General features: G+C 45.6%; 1 long non-coding RNA gene across 1 annotated transcript; it reads right to left on the reverse strand.

The window, feature by feature from the left end:
* Positions 1 to 5,359: 5,359 nt before the first annotated feature.
* On the reverse strand, positions 5,360 to 9,423 carry LOC129382585 (uncharacterized). Its single transcript, XR_008610635.1, has 3 exons — positions 8,299 to 9,423; positions 7,600 to 7,666; positions 5,360 to 5,580 (listed from the first exon to the last, which is right to left on the reverse strand). It is a non-coding gene; the product is annotated as an uncharacterized lncRNA (long non-coding RNA).

Genomic DNA, 9,423 nt, shown 5'->3' on the forward strand with positions numbered 1-9,423 from the left:
GGGGCTGCTAGAAAGCTACATATACAGCAATTATATAGAAGTTAAATTATTCACTGATTAGTATATGCCTGGATTTTTTCATACAACTGTCGAAGAGAATCGAAACCTTTTTTAGAAATAAAGTAGCATTCATCTTCAAGTCATATCAAACAAGTGACACTCACTGTGGTTCATTTGTGAGTTGAAAAGACTTCATTAGCAGCAAGCTACACATCAACAATAGTTTTCACTGGTATGCATGCCGTAACAACCTATCCGAGTGTTGTACTGCTAGCACATGACCCAAGCACAATTATATTAACAACACATTGCCTTCACTCCTGATCTGTCCAAGTTTATGAACGTCAACAAACCTGCAAGACAAAGTGTTGTATTGCTTACCAATTCTGACGATCATGTTCTGTGCAGTGCAGACTTGTCCTGCTCTAACAGTAATTTTGCAATCGCCTTTTCCTATTGAGCTTCAATGCCGTGCCAGTAGGAGGGCAATTTTCGTTCCACAGATTTTATTTTAAATTGTCGGGATTGTGGTGTGCTCCACTGCCCTTTTGCAGGCATATTCTGTCGTACCTACACCTCTGTCTCTTTTTACCCACAATGGTTGTCGGTCGCGAGAGAGTCTTCCCAAGCAGCAGAAAGTCCCCGTTACAAAATCGGCCTGTCGTCTGTGGCCGACTGCAAAACGGTTGGCCCGACCTCGGCACCCGATGGAGGGCAGGTATCGGGGATTGACACCGGCCTCACGTCTAGCGACTATCGGCAAGTGACTTGGGCAACTTAGGCCCGATCACTGTAGCCAACGAGGCCGAGTGCACACTGCATGCGGGCCGACTACGACCCAACATTTTGCAAGTACCGGTTTGCCGTCAGCCATCGGTTGGGTGCAGACGTTTTATTTTTATATATTTTTTTATTATATTGTCACCCAGCTATTAGAACTAAAACAGTTTACCACCGACAGATTGGCAAAAAAAACGTCTGCCTTTAGCGATGGCTGGTACTCGGAGAGTGCGCGCGCAACCACGAACTTCGTCGTTCTCGCTTTAAGGGTCCCGTGTCATCACGTGCAAACATTTCGCGTCATTGCTCCCCTCTCAAAAGCGACTGGCCCGGTCGCTTCAAGGGCAGCGGGTGCGCACTATGGGCAAGAGTGCCAACACGAAAAGACAAAAAGAAAAAAACATACAGAAATGTACACAATGCTGAAGCGGTTTGTGAGGGTTGCTTAGCCCTCGCGTGCGTAGTACGGCTTCATCCGTACTACATGGACGACTTCAGCACGGGGACGGCGTCGGATCGAATCAGGATCAGAGCTTTGAGACAACACCTCGTAGTTCACATCACTGAGGCGGCGTACAACTTGATAGGGGCCGAAATATCGGCGCAACAATTTCTCTGAGAGCCCACGGTGTCGGATAGGTGTCCACACCCACACGCGGTCGCCTGGTAAGTACTGGACATTCCGTCGGGTCCGGTTGTAACGGTAGGCGTCGGTATTCTGCTGGGTGCGGATGCGATTCCGAGCAAGCTGGCGAGCTTCCTCGACGAAATCTTCACTGGTGTCATTCCTTGTGGTTCCGTGGTCTGCCGGGAGCATGGCGTCTAAGGGGGTTGTAACGCGACGTCCATAAACAAGCTCGAATGGTGTAAACTCGGTGGTCTCCTGCACAGCGGTATTGTAAGGAAACGTGACGTATGGCAAAATTCCATCCCATGTTTTGTGTTCCACATCAATGTACATGGAGAGCATGTCGGCTAATGTTCTGTTTAGGCGCTCTGTTAAGCCGTTAGTTTGGGGATGATAGGCTGTGGTCTTTCAGTGGTCGGTGTGCGTCAGTGTGACGACTTGTTGCAATAACTCTGCTGTAAACGCTGCACCGCGGTCAGTAATGAGTACAGCGGGTGCACCGTGGCGAAGCACGATGTTGTGGACGAAGAAGCTGGCGACTTCAGCAGCAGTTCCCCGCGGCACAGTTTTCGTCTCTGCATAGCGAGTTAAATAGTCAGTTGCCACGATTATCCACTCATTTTGCAAGGATAACGTGGGGAAAGGCCCAAGAAGGTCCATTCCCACTTGCTGGAACGGCGCCGGAGGCGGATCCAAAGGCTGAAGGAGACCGGCACGCTTGACGGGTGGAACTTTACGCCTCTGACAGTCACGGCACGTTCGCACAGAGCGCTGAACCGACGAAAATAGGTGTGGCCAATAGTATTTTTGCAATATGCGCGCTAATGTCCTCGCGAAGCCTAAGTGGCCGGCACAAGGATCGTTGTGACATGCCTGTAAAACTTCCTCGGGCAGTGCCGTCGGAACGACGAGAAGGAACGTTTCCTGGCTGTTCTCGAAATTTTTCTTGTACAGGACATCGTTTCGCAGGCAGTACGACGTCAATCCTCGTGAAAGTGGGCGTGGGACAACGTCAGCTCCCTCGAGATATCAGATGACTGGAAGCAGCTCAGAGTCTGCACGTTGATAGTCAGCCATGCGCACCACGTCGACGACACCAAGAAACGGAAAATCTAGCTCCAAGTGGGAGGATGTCAAGGGAATAGCAGAACGTGACAAATAGTCAGCGTCGCTATGCTTATGGCCGGATCTGTAGACAACAGTTATGTCGTATTCCTGGAGGCGGAGGCTCCAACGAGTGAGGCGACCTGACGGGTCTCGTAGATTGGCAAGCCAGCAGAGCAAGTGGTGATCACTGATCGCTCGAAATGGCCAGCCGTATAAGTAGGTTCGGAACTTGCTGATGGCCCACACGACTGCTAAGCATTCTTTTTCGATCGTTGAATAATTAGCTTCTGCTTTTGTCAGACTACGACTCGCGTACGCAATTACACGTTCTGCGCCATCTTGCCATTGGACCAGAATGGCCCCGAGTCCTACGTTGCTGGCGTCGGTGTGTATTTCAGTTGCCGCGGTGTCATCAAAATGCACCAGCACTGGAGCGGATTGAAGGCGTTTACGCAATTCGGTGAAGGCCTGCTCTTAGTCTTCCGTCCACGCAAAGGGCACATCTTGTTGCGTCAGTCTCATGAGCGGTTCAGCAATCTTTGAGAAGCTTTCAATGAAACGACGGTAGTAAGCGCAGAGGCCCAGGAACCGCTGAACAGCCTTTTTGTCTTTAGGAAGAGGAAACTCGGCAACGGCAGCGAGTTTTTCTGGGTCTGGTCGTACTCCTTGGGAGCTGACCACGTGGCCTAGAAGCTTGAGTTCCTGGAAGCCAAAGTAACATTTTTCAGGCTTGATGGTGAGGTTGGCCTTGCGTATTGCGGTAAGAACACTTCGTAGCCGGGCGAGATGTTCATCGAACATGCTGGAAAACACAACAACGTCGTCTAGGTACACTAGACACGTCTGCCACTTTAGCCTAACGAGTACAGTGTCCATCATTCGTTGGAACGTAGCAGGAGCGGAACAGAGACCGAAAGGCAGCACTTTAAATTCGTACAGCCCATCGGGAGTCACGAAGGCTGTTTTTTCACGGTCACGCTCGTCCACTTCGATTTGCCAGTAGCCTGACTTTAGGTTTAATGAAGTAAAGAACTGAGCATGACGCAGACGGTCCAAAGCGTCGTGGATCCGTGGCAGGAGATAAACGTTGCGTTTGGTGACTCGGCTAAGCCGTCTGTAGTCAACGCAGAAGCGGAGTGTGTTGTCTTTTTTACTAGTACGACAGGCGATGCCCTCGGACTTGTCGACGGCTGGATGACGTCATCATTTAGCATTTCTTGAACTTGACGTTTAATCGCCTCCCGCTCCATAGGTGACACGCGATACGGATGCTGACGAACAGGCCGCGCCGACTTCTCTGTAACGATCCGGTGTTGCGTAACGGAAGTGCGCTGGACTTTGGATTCCGTGGAAAAACAGCTGGAGAATTCTTTCAGTAGGCGCAGCAGCTGATCCTTCTGTACATCTGCTAAGTCAGCATTAATGTGGACGCGGGTATTCAGGCTGGCGTGAGTTGTTGCATCCGGTGAAGTCACTTGTAACGTGTCGATGTCGGAGAAGTCAGCAATGTCGTTCAGGAATGCCACAGCTGTACCTTGAGGGACGTGCTGATACTCATGGCTGAAGTTTGTCAACAAAACTTGCGAGCACTCAAGCTGTATTTGAACAAGGCCCCGGGCAATGCAGATGTGTCTTTCGAGCAGCAGCGGGATATTTGCCTCGGCAATACCCTCATAGCCGTCGAATGCGTCGCAGGTGACGAGGGTCACTACGCTGCTCCTTGGCGGCACCGTGATGTTCTCGTCAACAATCCTCAAGGTGTTGACATACGTGTCGTCAGTGCTGCTCCCTGCTAAGGCCTCCCACGAAACACGCAAGCAGCTATTTGATGTCTAAAAGATGTCTTGAACGGCTAATTCAAAAGCCTAGTAGCTGTCTTGATCAAGACATTTTGTAGCCATGGACGTCTAGAAGTACTTCAGTAAGCCCTGCTAACGTTACGCTAAAAGTTGGCTAATGGACAGCTTGGCAAGAACAACTGAAGACTTTTATTAGACATTCCCTCAAATTTTTGCGGCAGCTGTTACAGTAGCACGACGTTTGCCCACAGTTACAATTTATTTTAAACGAGGCATGGACATCAGAAAAAAAGTTTATGTTGTCGGATAGAGTGATGCACAGGTAGTTTTTCCAGATGTGAACCATGGGAATGGTGTAGTACAGTCTCATTGGTCAATTAGTGCTTTTTAATTAGACCAATCAATTGAATGCCGCCTGTCAGAATTATTTTGCAAATAAAACAAGATCTGTATTGTATGCTGATATCATTCCGATGTTCACCCATTGACCTAAACAAGAACATCTCTGCGTGAAACACGTCATTATTGACAAAACTTCGCCCTGCTGGGTCTCCACCAAATTGAAATAGGTTCTAGCAAAGAAACATTTTGTCAGTGATGCTGCAGTTCAGGCCAAAATTACATCCTGTTTTCAGCTACAGGGGGCACAATAGCCTTACACCAGTATACGAAACAGAACACTGTGCTGCAATGAGTTAAAAAATAATGGATAGTACACATCTGGAAAAACTCTGCGAACCACTCTAACTAGCAATATAAATATATTTTTTCTGATGTCCATGCTTCATTTAAAAGTAAATTGTAACTTACTTTGTGGGTGCCTCTTGTAAGTAACGCCACATGCTTGCACAGCATCACGCAGAAATAATGGCCCGTTCTTCGGCATACCATCCATTAGTGAATTCCTTGTACATTGCATGTTACCAGAACTGAAAGATAAATCATAATATGCTGTTATTTTTTTTCATAAACTGTATGATGAGCTTTTCATGCATAAAAGATAATTGCACGCGAAAATGCAGCAAGACATCAACTTCACACCATGTCACATACTCATACTTTATTACCTAATAAATTAGAAAAGATGCAGAAAGTGTAATCAACAAGAGTGACAAATAGCAGCAAAGGTGATCATGGATAAATCTTGAAGATGATTGCCGCCGCTGCCAGAGTAGGCCAGCCTTCGTAGGAGAGCACTTGCTGCCCACAAAAGCTTGCTGTCACAGGCCACGCGTGATGGTTCTTGTAGACATAGGCAAGCAATACCTGCACAGAAGAGGGGAAAAAAGGTGAGGGAGGAAATGGGAATATTGAAATCGGAACTTCAATTAGTAATATGTGCTAAGTAAGAAGTCTGGCTCACAATAAAAATAAATTTAAGCACTCATTTCTCTTGAATTACGGGTATCTTAAGGTATGTATGCGATTATGTTTAAAATGACTAGTATATTTCCTATCATAAGAAGCCAACAAACACTGACACCAAGGACAACATAGGGGAAATTACTTGTGCTTAATAAATGAAATAAAGAAACAATAAATTAATGAAAACTAAAGTGGATGAAAAAACACCTTGCCGCAGGTGGTAACTGAACCCACAAACTTCGCATTTCGCGTGCTATGCTCTACCAATTGAGCTACAGCGGCGTTGTTTTCCCATCCACTTTCTTGGGTATTTATGTGTTCTAGTAGAACCCTGGGAATGTCAGCCAGCGCCACAACTCGGAGACCTTGTTCCTGGCATATAGTCATTAAGTTGCATAGCAGAGTCAGCCTTTAAATTATTTTATGCTGTTTTGTGGCTAAAAAGCCACTCATCAACCTGTCACACAATTCTGAGAAGCTTCCTGCAAAATATGATCAGTTTAAAACAGTAATTCACTCTGCAGGTAAATGAGATACTAACTTAATTAAAAAGTTAAATAGCGTTTTAAATTGTTGAACTAAAAGCAAGTTTGGCATTTTGCGCTGCCTAGCTGTTGCCTTTCTTTCAAACTTAAACATGACACAGTACACAGTAAGCAGGTAGCGTGCAAAGGAGGACTGGTGATAAAGTATTGTTCCAAAGCAACACTCCTAGCTGGATCAATCACTTTTGTTGATATATTTTCATGTGACCCTAATTGGTTTAGGGCAATACCTCAAAATGATGCAACACCTTGGATGATGCGTCATACAAAATTGAAAGTATCTCATGATGTGATCAAACGATAACATTGCCCACTGTCTTGGAAGTGTTAACATGCTGTTTGCGCAAGAAAGTGTAAAGTTATTCATATAGGTAGCAAATTCATCAGTGCATCTATAGCCTCAGGTAATTCTGAGAATCTATGTTGACTCGCAATTGAGAAGCCACTGCACACAAAAAGGTGTATTCAAGTAATGGTCCATGCTGAATAATTTCCCACCTAGTGAAAAGGCAAATATGGCAGGCTAATGGGCTAGGGCAAATAGATTGCTGAATTCTGATAACACCTCCAATGATATTATTGAAATAGGTGATAAAAAACAGCACAGGTAAAATTGCAGTTATGAAAAAATTTTAAAAGCACCTCAGCAAACTGCTGGAACCCTCAGCATCATGCCTGTTCTACATGCACATATGTTGCAGCGCAATCTACATCTCAGACGCAGGCGCCTCCACACATCACTTTGTGATCTCCTCACAATAAGGTTAAAAACAGTCTGGCACAAGCTACCTGATGTGATTCATTTTGCAAGCGCCAGCCAAGTGCTGATGGTGGTAGAGCGAAATTGAAGTTTGTCCTTGTATGGAAGCCTCGGCCCATGTTTTATCAATTCTAGCGGCAAAGCACACCTTTTACAGCACACATAAATCTTAAATTAGACTGCTTGCTGATGCTGTACAGTAAATTCCCGTAAAGAAACTAAATCACACAGAAAACATTTAGAATACCAATCTAATCAAATACTGGCTTGAATACATTTGTGCATTAGGGAAGCAAGGTGTAATGTACACTGCTGTAGCAAATTTTTACTTATGTATGGTATACTTGTATGACACAGCAGACTTAATTTTTGAGTTCTTACATAGCAATGACTACCTACAGGTACATTTTGTAAGGCTTAGGGAAACTAATTATTACTAGAACTGCGTATGTACACTGGCACTGAGAAATTGGTTATAATAGTGGCAGTTTATAATGGACCAATGCAAAAAAAAAATGCCCATTTGTGAGACACCAACTAGCTATTTTACCACGAAGCGCTACCTGGCCTTAACCCATATAGAAAGCACTGGAAGGACCAGAGAGGGTACAGTACATTGGCTTATCATGATGAGGTCCCGTCATCCAGCTAGCGCGAAGGTACAAGAGGGATGTCCAGCCGTCTATAGAGTGAAAGGAACAAAATAAGATAGCATCAAGTCAGTTGAAAGGCAGATTTGCAATTACAAATAAGGTGACCCAGTCACAGTCATTCATTAATAAATGCCAAGTTGTCGTGCTTTCACTCCCAGATGAAGCACCTACTAGGTTAAAGGTTTTGCTGCTTATTTAGAACACAAGTGAAATTTGTACATCAGCAGACGATTTAATTTGGAATTGTATAGATGAAGTAAACATTGCAATTATATTTTTGTTTTGCTATAAAGTGGGAACGCTACAAACTGCAGTCACTGACACACACGCGCGCACACGTAAGAACAAAAGGACACAAAACAGGGCGAGTTCAGTCTGGTTCAGCATTACAGCCAGCGCGTCGTCTTCGAATGCACTCCTTTCGGTTGGTTCGTGCTACGTTAACCACAAAGACTAACAAACAGGGCAAAGTTCTGACTGGTGTTGCGAAAGTCGTGGAGCGCGGTAGTGCTGAACGGCTGAACACAAGCAGAACCCTCGTATAAAATTAATGACGAAAACTCGCAGGGCAGTAGAGCTCATATATCAAGAATTGTCGCGGGTAACACCTAAAAATATTCACATTGTTGACGAAAAAAGAAGTGCAATGTATTTCACTTACCGGAAAAAGTGTTGTCCGAACGTGCGACGTATACAAAGACGCACCGAGACACGAAGGCGGCGAACGCAGATCACGCCATTGTGGTAGTAAGCCGTCGGCGAAAACACGCAATACAGCCGATGTCACGAAGCACTGATGCAAAACACACGGCAAGCAGAATCAGCACAGCTAAATGACTCCAATTAATATCCAGTATAAATGTACAGAACGGCTTTGAATGACGCACAAGTGGCATAACGAACCCACGCCCGAGACATTGGGGGCGGCAGTGGCCGTTTTTTCAATGGATGGATGGATGGATGGATGGTGGCTATACCCTTTGTATCGGGCGGCGGCTGGCGCCACCTAGCCTTTTTCTCCCCTTCCTATTTTATTATTATTATTCTTTTTCCCCTTTCTTTATATCCTCTTTTCCTTAACCTAGTTTTCACTCCCCTCCTCCCCCCAATATAACTATCTAACACAGTAGAGGAAACATTATCTCCCCGATTTATGGTGTTATCTATCCCTTGACTTCCTCCAACAATCTTCTAGCCTCCCCTTCGTTACTGCCACTCTTTTCTCGTCTATTTGCCCTCGTTCCCCGGGAAAACCTAATGCCCCTTCCATATCTGCCACTGTTCCCTCTGCCAGGGTTGGGCGAAGGTCTGTGCATCTCAGCACTATATGCTCAGTGGTCTCCATTTCGGTTCCGCATGCTGTGCACCGAAGGTCCACGTCTTCAAATTTAGCCCTGTATGTTTTCGTTCTCAAAACCCCCGTCCTAGCTTCGAATAATAGTGAGCTGCCCCGCGAGTTATCAAATAAGAGCTCTCTCTTAATCTCCTGTTTTTGTGACCTATACATTGATAGCGCTGGCTTTCCGAGCATTCTTTCTTCCCACATTTTTCTTTCCGTCTCCTTCACCTCCTTTCCCACACTAGAACCACGTTGGACCCCCTCCCTCGGCTGTAGGTATCTATTCCTCAGCTTCCTCGTTCTGAGTGTCCACTTTGTGTTCAAACTTTTCATGTACAGATATTTGTACACTTTTCCTGCCCACCTTTTTTCCTCCAGTGCTGGGAGTCTCTGTTCAAATTTTAGTTTACTTATTGCCTCTCTACCTTCGAATGACGTCCATCCCAT

The sequence above is a fragment of the Dermacentor andersoni genome, chromosome 6 (assembly GCF_023375885.2).
Source record: "Dermacentor andersoni chromosome 6, qqDerAnde1_hic_scaffold, whole genome shotgun sequence".
In the NCBI taxonomy this organism is placed as follows: Eukaryota; Metazoa; Arthropoda; class Arachnida; order Ixodida; family Ixodidae; genus Dermacentor; species Dermacentor andersoni.